We start from the raw sequence: 10,927 nt of genomic DNA, 5'->3' as shown, positions 1-10,927 counted from the left end.
TTAACCACTGAGCCATCTCTCCAGCCCATCATTACCTTATCTTAATGGCTCCTTTGTTACTATCGGGGGTTTTCCGTAACTATCAGTTACAGAAGTTCTTGAATCTTTTCTTTCTACAGTACAAACTCTGTCGTCCTGTTTATGCTCCACCGTGTCTCTTGCTGCTAATGTTGCTGCTTCATGAGAGTGTTTATTTGCCTACCTGGGTTAATTGCTTAATAAATCCTTCCACGCACATTTCTGTGGATGAAGGGATCTCTTCCCCAGTGTTAAACACCAATTATTCCAAGATAAGGAAAAGAATGACAGAAATATAATTGACATGGCTACTGAAATAAAATTTGTTCCTTTACTTAAACATGATTAACACTCAGTTGAGGGTCACACATACTCATTTCCTGCTGTTTATTGCCCAAGTATAACAGGTAGGTGAAGTTCTGTAACATATGCAGAAGTTGGTATGCTGATAATTAGCAGATTTGTAGTTTTATTGCTACATTATTTTAGAAGTCCCTTTCTTCTTCAGGTTATTTTCGTTGGCCTCTTTGTGACCTGATTTCACCTCATGGTGGCACATATGAGGGTCTGTCTGCAGTCAGAACTACCAGTAGTCTTAGACAAGTTGATTTTGCTTTTGTAGAAAGAAGTTTTAGAAAGCATTGTGAATTTCAGAAGCCATAACAGCTTTCTGTAATCTGGTTTTGCTGCTTCTCTGCAAACTAGCCAGCTGTTTTTCTTTCCTCCTCCTTCCTTGTACAAAGCCTTTACATTGAACTAACAAGAGTTATACTATCAAGAACCTGGTATGCTTGCTCCAGTGAGCACTGGTTTTGCTGTTCTTGCATTCCCTTCTCATGTACCTTTGTTGTTTTGTATCTGTCTTTAATGACCTGTATTTATATTTATAGGTGTATGAATTTTATACATTTATACACGTAAGTGTAATTCTTTTATTTGAACTGTTCACAGCGTGTGTGATGTGATGGAACTTAACCTAGTACATAAAGGGATACACATGTATCATCAGCCACAGAGAAGTCTGTTGTATAACTGTTCTCCTTGGCATCTACCTCACAAGCTCCTCAGAAGATTTGGAGTTGTATACATTACTTGAGAGAATGAATGTGTGTCCATAGCACTGCACATGTCTGCCCTGTGCTCTCCCCAAGGTTTTACCAATCAGTTTTTTTTTTAATTTTAGATTATTTTATGTATATGAATATTTTGCCTGCATGCATGTATGTGTGCCACATGTATGCCTGGGTCCCAAGGAGGTCAGAAGATGGCATCAGATCCCCCAGAACTGGAGTAATGAATGGTTGTGAGCTTTCATGTGGTTGCTGTGAACTAAACATGGGTCCTCTGGAAGAGCAACGCTTACTCTTAACCATTGAGTCAGCTCTATTTACAATTAATTTTTAACTATTTGGCCAGTGATTGTTACTTCCTGTTATTTTTGTTGTTAGAGGTGGAATTATGTTTGTGTGGGTTTGTTGAAAGATTACTTTCTTGCTTTTTCTAGGGTGTAGTTTCCTTCCTTGTGTTGGTGTTTTCCATCTATTATCTTTTGTAGGGCTGGATTTGTGGAAAGATATTGTGTAAATTTGGTTTTGTCATGGAATATCTTCTTTTCTCCGTCTATGGTAATTGAGAGTTTTGTTGGGTATAGTAGCCTTGGCTGGCATTTGTGTTCTGTTAGAGTCTGTATGACATCTGCCCAGGATCTTCTAGCTCTCATAGTCTCTGGTGAGAAGTCTGGTATAATTCTGATAGGCCTGCCCTTATATGTTACTTGACCTTTTCTCTTACTGGTTTTAAAATTCTTTCTTTGTTTAGTACATTTGGTATTTTGACTATTATGTGACAGGAGACATTTCTTTTCTGGTCTAGTCTATTTGGAGTTCTGTAGGCTTCTTGTATGCTCATAGACATCTCTTTCTTTAGGTTAGGGAAGTTTTCTTCTATAATTTTGTTGAAGATATTTACTGGCCCTTTAAGTTGGGAATCTTCATTCTCTTCTACACCTATTATTCTTAGGTTTGATCTCATTGTGTCCTGGATTTCCTGGGTGTTTTGCGTTAGGAGCTTTTTGCTTTTTGCATTTTCCTTGATTGTTGTGTCAATGTTTTCTATGGTATCTTCTGCACCTGAGATCTCTCTTCTATCTCTTGTATTCTGTTGGTGATGCTTGCATCTATCTATGACTCTTGATCTCTTTCCTAGGCTTTCTAACTCCAGGGTTGTCTCCCTTTGTGATTCTTTATTGTTTCTAGTTTCCTTTTTTTTAGATTCTGGATGGTTTTGTTCAATTCCTTCGCCCGTTTGATTGTGTTTTCCTGTAATTCTTTAAGGGATTTTTCTGTTTCCTCTTTAAGGGCTTCTACCTGTTTACCTGTGTTCTCCTGTATTTCTTTAAGGGAGTTATTTATGTCCTTCTTAAAGTCCTCTATCCTCATCATGAGAGATGATTTTAGATCTGAATCTTGCTTTTCCAGTGTGATGGTGTATCCAGGACTTGCTATGGTGGGAGAATTGGGTTCTGATGATGCCAAGTAACCTTGGTTTCTGTTATTTATGTTCTTATGCTTGCCTCCTGCCATCTGGTTATCTCTAGTGCTACCTGCCCTGGCAATGTCTGACTGGATCCTGTCCTTCCTGTAATCCTGGTTGTGTCAGAACTCCTCAGAGTCAAACAGTCTCTGTGATCCTTTGATTCCAGGATCCTGAGAGCTCCTGGGAATCAAGCTGTCTCTGGGACCCTGAAATCCTGGTGTGACCAAGCTCCTGGGATCCTCGGAGTGTTAGAGTGCCTGGAGCTTCCTCTGGGTGTTGTGGGACTGGCTGTGAAGTTTGTACCCAAGGTCTGCTCAGAGCACCGCCCGGACAGATGGGAAGGAACTTGTGCCCTAGTACTCCTTTTTCATTGACTTTAAAGAACCCTGACATTTTAAGTTCAGTATCTTGTCCAGAGTGAGAGCTCCCCTCCCCTGTGCTGGGAAATGAGACATGAATAATCTAAACCAAGCATGATAATCCCATTCTCTATGGATATGGATTGATTTAGAGATGGGCGTGTGATCCAGTTCTGACTGATGCAACGTGGAGAGGTATTGGTAGAAAGCATTCTGTAGGGGTCTTGCTCCTGTGAGTAGAGAGCTTGCCCCCCCCCCCCTTGCTTCTTGCCCTGACCTGACAGAGTCTGTGTCCTTTCTGATGCAATGAAGATACTGTAGTGCTGTTTGGAGACATTCATTTTCAGCCTTTCTTATAGAAAGTAATTAAATGGTGTTTTTAAATCACAGTTAATTATCATACTGATCCTTGTAACTGAACTTACATTCATATTGAGAAATTTTCAAAATCTCTCTCAGATCCTTTTTTGGTTCGTTGGTTTTGTTGGTGATATATGTTTGTTTTTCTAAGACACAGTTTCTCTGTGGCACTGGCTGTCCTGGAACTCTTTGTAGACTAGGCTGGCCTCAGACTCAGAGATCCACTTGCTTCTGCTTGCCTCTGGCTCCTGGGATTAAAGGCATGCGCCACCACCACCCAGGCCTCTCAGATCTTTTAAAGTGTGTTATATTCCTTTTGCTTCTTCAGAGTACTTGTCTCAGTTTGCAATTATGTAGTTGTTTGATTACTTATTTATATCCCTACTGGATAGTACTTGAGAGGCTAGGATTCCTTACATTTTAACTTTGCTATTCATTATATATACAGAGCCTAGAATTAAATGAACGATCTGGAAGTAATTATGGTCAGGAAGAGTAAATGAAGAAACAAGTGAATGGCAGTGGCTCCTAAGAAGTGAGCCATTCACTCATCTCAGAAGATAACCACTGGGGCTGTGTGGAGAGTGCTTTTTTTATTATTAATGATGTAATAGTGGATGATTCAGACACCACACCTTGACCCTTTAAAAAATAAGGCTGTGGAAAGGAGTATGTTACCCCACTGGCTGAAGGCCCAGAAAATAGAAGGCTAGAGATTGGGATGAGGTCAGACATGGGAGTTGCCAACATTTAAATAAAAGTTTAAATGTGACCCATAGGACCAATGTGACATCTTGCCTCAAGTTCTTAATTCTCTATACTCCTCCAGTGACAAGGGAGTTGCTCAAATCATGTTTCTAATAAATTGATTAGTGTAATAACCAAACTGGCCCAGGCAATTGGATAGCCGTAGCTCCTCAGCTGCATTCAAAAGCTGATTAGTGTTTTCAGATGACAGTTAGTGACAAATGGAAACTGAGCTGCAAGCCTCCCCCCTCCCCCCCCCCCCCCCGCTGGAGTCCTGGGGAGGGAGGCACTATTTGCTAATGGACTTGTCCTCTGTGGTGTGCCCCGCCTCCCCAGACTTTTCTCTATTGAATGCTCCTTTTATTTTTTTTCCTTGCTTAGCCCCAACCCCCCCCCCACATTCTTTTCTTTTTCTTCAGTTTTATTAGCATTTATTGCCTGGACACCTAAACTGACTCTTTAATACATTGACGTCTTTGTAACTCACCAATTCCTTCATTTTTTTCCCCAACAAACTTGAATGCTTTCGGGAGTGAGAATGGTTACCCAAGTCCACAGCACTTTACAGAATATGAGTCTATATGACTGCTTCAAGCATAAATAGTCTAACATTAAAACCACTAAAAATCAGAGGAGAATGAGGTGACCAAAAGCAGGAACTTGCCACTTTTTATATTTCCTTCCACTTTATTTTTCTTCTACTGAGTATGTATTATTTTTGTAATTAAAATTTAAAACAGTAACAAAACAAAGCAGAGTGAACCTGGGAGATTTCTATATCTAATAAATGTTTCAAGAACCCAAATCCCTGAAAATGCTAGATTAAATACTTAAACGCTTCTGCACACACTCAACTCAGCAGTCAGGAAATGGTAGGACAGTATCCTTGCATAACTTCAGGGGAAATGAGTAACATCAAACCTTTATGTGATAGCTCTGAAAGAAAGTACAGAAATTCTAAATTCAAATAAAATCTAAATCCTAATAGGCACAGAACTGGAGCAGACAGCTGCCTGAGGGGCACTGCCATCCCTGAGTGGCTGTGAGCTTCCAGCTCAGCTAGAAGTTACAGAAGGAAAACTTAAGACTTCTGAATGAGAGAATAGAAAAAATGAAGTCTTCTAGTCAAAAGGAGTTGTTCTTATGGCTTCAAATGAAAGAGAAATATTCCAGCTAAAGTTCTTCACCCAGGACAGCTCTGAAATACACTTGTGCTGAAAACCACACTCCTTTTTTTTTATATTCTGAAAAACCCAAACCACTACACTATGGTTATTTCTATTTCTTCCTGTAATTATACATCTTTTGGCTGTATTTTGAACTATTATTGTTAAATACTCATATAGTACCAGTCAATTTAGGTCTGTACCTTGTGTCCTTAGAAGCATCTTTGCTCCTATGGAAGTTACTTTTGTCTTAAAGTTTGTTTGATATTAATACATCTACTAACCTTGTATTTTCTTGGGTGTATCTTTTCTATCTCTTTTCTTTCAGTCTTTGTTAACATATGTTTTCTTTATACCTTTTATTATGCAGCATATAGTTATACTTTGTATGTTTAGATATGTGTATGTGGTATGTCTTAGTTACTTTCCTATTGCTGTGAAGAGACACCATAACCAAGTCAACTTATAAAAGAAGGCATTCAACTGGGGACTTGCTTACAGTTTTAGATGGTCCATGACCATCATAGCAGGCAGGCAGGCAGGCAGGCAGGCAGGCATGACACTAGAGCAGTCACTAAAAGCTCTCAACCTGATTTGCAAGTTGAAAGTGAAGAAACAGAGTGACCGGGCCTGTCTTGGGCTTTTGAAACCTCCAAGTTCATCCTAGTGACATGCCTCCTCCAAGAAGGCCACACCTCATAATCTTCTGAAAACAGTTAGAGCAGGGGTGAGGAGCAAGGATTGCGATATATGGACCTAAGGGCACACTCACTCCAACGACCACATGCGTATACATGCTGTTGTACATGTGAGTGCTCATTCTCGTGCCTGTGGAGACTGGAGTTTGATCGTTGTCTTTTCCTCAAGGGGTCTCTACCTTATTTTTATTATAAATTCAGTTTATTTTGTCTGCATACACGTTTTGCCTGCACACACACACACCACACACACACACATATATATGTGTGTGTGTATATATATATATATATATATATATATATATATATATATATATATATGCACCAGCTCGTGCATGCCTGGTGCTCGTGGCCATCAGGAGAGGACTTTGAACTGAAGTGACACAGATGTGATGCTGGGAACTGATCCTGACAAGTGCTCTTCACTGCTGAGCCATCTTCCAGCCCTCCACCTCATTGAGGCAGTTTCTCATATAGGCCAGGCTAACTTATACTCCCTCTGCAGCTGAGGATGGCCTCTGAGTGCTGGCTTACAGACACCAACTGTAAGGAGCATATTGCCAATTTGGTAGTTTTGCCTTCTAGGGGCAGTTAGTTTTACAATTTTTTTTAGAATGTTTTTATTCATATCTAATTATCAGCAAATTTCACCATTATATGTCCAAGTATGATTTGTTTTAATTTGTCCTCTTTGGCTCTCGGTGTGCTATTTTAAACTACAGACTTCAGCTATGGAAATTTTCTGGTTTATTACCAGGACTATGTGGTTCATTGGCTCTCCCCCATATTCTCTATTTGCGGATGATATTAGGCCATCTGTTTCTAACATCTCTCAAGTGTTCTTTTTTTTTTTCCTCTTTTTCCCATGTCAGATGGATAATGTGCTGACATCATGACAAAATTTGAAGCGACACATCTCACACAGTAGCTGAAAACCCACTCATTGCACTTAGAGAACACAAGAGGGTCTCTTCTTAAGTGCCTTTGTCTCTGTCTTCCTGCATGATTCCATTCACTTAACAGGGTTTTTGTTGTTTTTTTTTAAGTGTGTTTAATGTGTTTATCACATACATGAAGTTTTTAGTTTTAGATGACTGTATTTTTCACCTCTAGGAGTTTCCTGCTAATTATTGCTTTAATTGAATTGAAAATTTCAATATGTAGCATTTTGATTATTGTTCAATTGAAGTGATTTAAATTTTAATTGTGGTTTCTTTGGTTCATAGGAAATTATATTTCTCAATTTCCAAATATAGTGAAAAGTTTGTAGTCATTGTGTTTGTTATGAACATTGAGGCTGTAGCCAGAAAAATGCCCTTAATTATTAGACATTTGAAAGAAGTGGAGGTTTTCTATATGGTTAGTTTTCTGTTGTGGTTTGGATCAAGGTCCCCTAAAGGTCTGTGTATTATAAAGGCTTGGGCTGCAGGAAAGCACTCTTTGGAGATAGCCCCTAGGAAAGGGGCACTAAAAGGCAATACCATTGAGATAATCCCTGGAGGAAGATGCAGTCTCTGCCTGCGTCCTAGCTCATGAATTTAGTGGTTTGCTCCAGTACATGTGAGTTGTGCTCACCATGGACCAAGAGCAATGGGCTGATTGTGGGCTGGGACCTTTAGAATTATGAATCAAGGGCTGGTGAGATGGCTCAGTGGGTAAGAGCACCCGACTGCTCTTTCGAAGGTCCGGAGTTCAAATCCCAGCAACCACATGGTGGCTCACAACCATCCGTAACAAGATCTGACGCCCTCTTCTGGAGTGTCTGAAGACAGCTACAGTGTACTTACATATAATAAATAAATAAATCTTTTAAAAAAAAAAGAATTATGAATCAAAATATTCCTTTTCTCTTTATAAATTGACTCCCTCAAGTATTTCATTGTAGTAATGTGAAGCTGACTAATACAGTAGATACTCTTCTTTTGTAAATGCTCTGAATATATGTGCCTAAAAAGAATGTGCATTCAGTTCTCCAGGAGCATAGTATCTCTGTCTCATGTAACCCCCTTCCTTCCACTCTGTTAGGACCTGGTGATAGTGCAGAAACAATATGCATTTATGCAAACCATGGTTCGTATTATGAAGTCTGATCTTTCTTACCCTAGCTAACAGAATTGGCACAGCAGGAAGCCCACTCCCCAGTCACAGGGCAGGCATGGGTAATCTGCAGTTGCTCACATTCTGACTTAGCTGTTTGTTAAGTAGAGTAGGGGTAATATACTTTTAAGTTAGAAGGGGATTGTTGAAATGTAAGCCCATCATAAGTCAATACCTATATATGTACTATGCATATATGTATTCATGTGGATATGTTTTCACATATTTATTATGCACATACTGTGTGTATAGATGCACATATTATGTGAGGTGTCAAACTTCATTTTTGTTTGTCTAAAAATGTCACAACTCCCCCTCCATCTAATTTTAAGCATTCCTCCAGAAGTTTCTATTATTTTACATGATTATATGTGTAGTTGTGACTAAGACATATTTTCTTCTTGAAATTTGTTAAACTTACTCAGTTTGAATTTGTTTCCTTCATATTTCTATACTATTCTTAGCAATCTCTCAAATACTGTCTCTGCTGCCTGTCTCTCTTATTCCTGGGGCTCCGACGCTGGGCCTTCTTGCTCGGATGTTCTAGGTTCTAATCTGTTGCCTATTTTCTTTCTGTGTCGCATCTCTGCTAAAGTCTAGATGACTTTTTTGTAGCTCATTTTTCTGTTTACTTGCATTCCCTTTGCTGTGTCAAATCTACTATGGAACCTGTCCATTAAATATTTAGCCATGGGCTTATAATTCTAATTTTAGAAGTTTTGTGTGTTTTGTGTGTTTCACAGATTCATGTGCACTGTGCACACACACGCAAGGCTGTCTGCATGGGGGACAGTTCCGTGCCTGCAGTCTGGCTGGCGTCCATGTACAGCTACCATTTGCACCATGGTGTCTTCCCTCTTGTGTTTCTTTCTTCCTTTCTACTCACATTTTGTTTGTTTGCCTGCTTTTGTCCTTTCGGTGTTTTGAAACCATCTGGATCTATAGTTCAGGCTGTCCTTGAACCCTTGAACTCACTATGTAGCTCAAGGTGGCCTCAAATATGCAGCCATTTCTTAGTGTTGGGATTATAGGCTTGTGCCACCACATGACCTACTCATTGTTTTTTTAAAAAAAAAAAAAAAAAAGATCATTTGAGTCCAACGAGGAAGTTTCCTCCTTTTAGAAAGGATTGATATTGTCTTCTAGCAGGTGCCCGGGGTTAATTAACAATCCATCTCACACAAAGCTCACAGCTCAACACTTCCAGGTACTCAGGGATGTAAAGCAACATGGTAGCTAGACTGAACCTTGAACTCCTCTCGTTCTGTGCCCTTCACCCATTCCTTGTGCCACTCTTGCGCATTTCTTGTTTTTACCATTCACTGTTAACTGGGACCCATGGCATTAAACTCCTAGGATAAGGAGGAAGAAATTCCCGTGTTGGGAAGCAGCTCTTGACTTTGGCATAGTTGTTTTTCTCTACACAAGTGAACAAACCCAAAGTCAGTTTCAGTGACTCTCTGACTCCGGGGCCTGGGTGGCTTCACTGCCATCCTCCTTGGTTTCCCTCTTTCTCAGCTTTTGCTCTAACGGTTCCTGCTTTCCCTTTTTGAGACAGGACCTTGTTTATGTAGCTAGCCTCAGATGTTCAGTCAGTTTTGTGTTAGCACCCTGTATAATGAGAAATTTTGTTGCTTTTTTACGCTATTGAGAAGATTTTTTTTTGAGGGAGCTGTGTAACAAGACCTTATTTGGAATGCATAAAAAGCAAATCTTTAATTTTTTTTGAAAACTTCAAAATTATATAGCTATAATAACTTGAAGTCTTAACTTCAAAAATATAATTATATTTTTTTGCATCTTACCTCTCTTCTCTCTTCTCTCTCCTCTCTCCAAACTTTTCCATGCTACCCACCCACCTTGTTGAGAATATTAAAAGATATGTACCATGTTTGTTTTTAAAAGGTAGGTGTGTCTGAATGTTATTGGAAATAGCTGCTGACTGTTGATAGAAACAGACAAAAACAAGCAAAAATCAAACCCTTACTGAAGTCTTAAATGCATACGAACAAGGTCAGGTCTTCTCTTCCTACTATAATGGTCCTAACACCACATTCTTTCATTTATATCTGTGGATTTAATGATGAAACATAATGCTGGCATTTAATTGTATTGTATGTGCTTTATTTATGTATATGTATTTATATTTGCTTAGGTAGGTACAATAAAGTGTGTGTGTGTGTGTGTGTGTGTGTGTGTATCAATTTCATCAAGGGTTGTGTTAGGAATTTATGGTGAATTTTATTTCTTTTCCTATCCAGATGGTCAAGGAATGTACTTCTGTGCCAACTCATTGGTGAATTTACTTATATATCACTTAATAGAGCATCATCCCTATATTTTCATAATGAATATTCTTGGTCATTGAGTTATACGTCACTACTTAACAAGTTACTATAAACCGAGTGATTGTGAGCAGTGGACAGGTATTACGTCACAGTCTCTATGGGTTAGGAGTCCACATATGATAACATATATGTCTGTATGTGTCCTCTGAGTTTCTCTAGTGCAGTGTGTCACCTGGGACTTGATTGGGAAGCATCTTCCTCTGAGCACCTGGGATCGTGAGTGAGCAGAATTTAGTTCATGGTTGTCAGACAGAAGGTCCTTCAGCTCCTTGCTACATGGCTACCTCAGTAAGCTGTTCAGAGCGTGACGGTGTGTTTCTCCCGACAGGGAGTGAACGTATTTGCTGGGGAAGCCTGATGGCCTGGGTTTGATCTCCAGTGCCCATGGTGGAAGGGAAGAGCGCACTCCTAATAGCTGTTCTTTGTTACATGCATGTGCTTAGTTACCTACTTATACACACACTTAAAATGTTTAATAGATGACATTTAGAACAAACAAACAAACACTAGGGGCTGGTGAGATGGCTCAGTGGGTAAGAGCACCCGACTGCTCTTCCGAAGGTTCAGAGTTCAAATCCCAGCAACCACATGGTGGCTCA

The 10,927-nt window shown here is 39.6% G+C and overlaps 1 protein-coding gene and 1 non-coding gene across 5 annotated transcripts in view; one reads left to right on the top strand and one right to left on the bottom strand.

The window, feature by feature from the left end:
- The window catches only part of Sil1 (SIL1 nucleotide exchange factor), a 235,000-nt gene that overhangs the window by 183,816 nt on the left and 40,257 nt on the right, over positions 1 to 10,927 (top strand). The gene's annotated exons all lie outside the window — the stretch shown is intronic.
- LOC115065558 lies at positions 6,750 to 6,851 on the bottom strand. The gene has a single exon (XR_003845330.1). It is a non-coding gene; the product is annotated as a small nucleolar RNA U13 (small nucleolar RNA).

The sequence above is a fragment of the Mus pahari genome, chromosome 15 (genome assembly GCF_900095145.1).
Source record: "Mus pahari chromosome 15, PAHARI_EIJ_v1.1, whole genome shotgun sequence".
NCBI classification, from domain to species: Eukaryota; Metazoa; Chordata; class Mammalia; order Rodentia; family Muridae; genus Mus; species Mus pahari.
The sequence above is the reverse complement of the archived record's forward strand: the minus strand, read 5'-3'. Positions and strand labels throughout refer to the sequence as shown.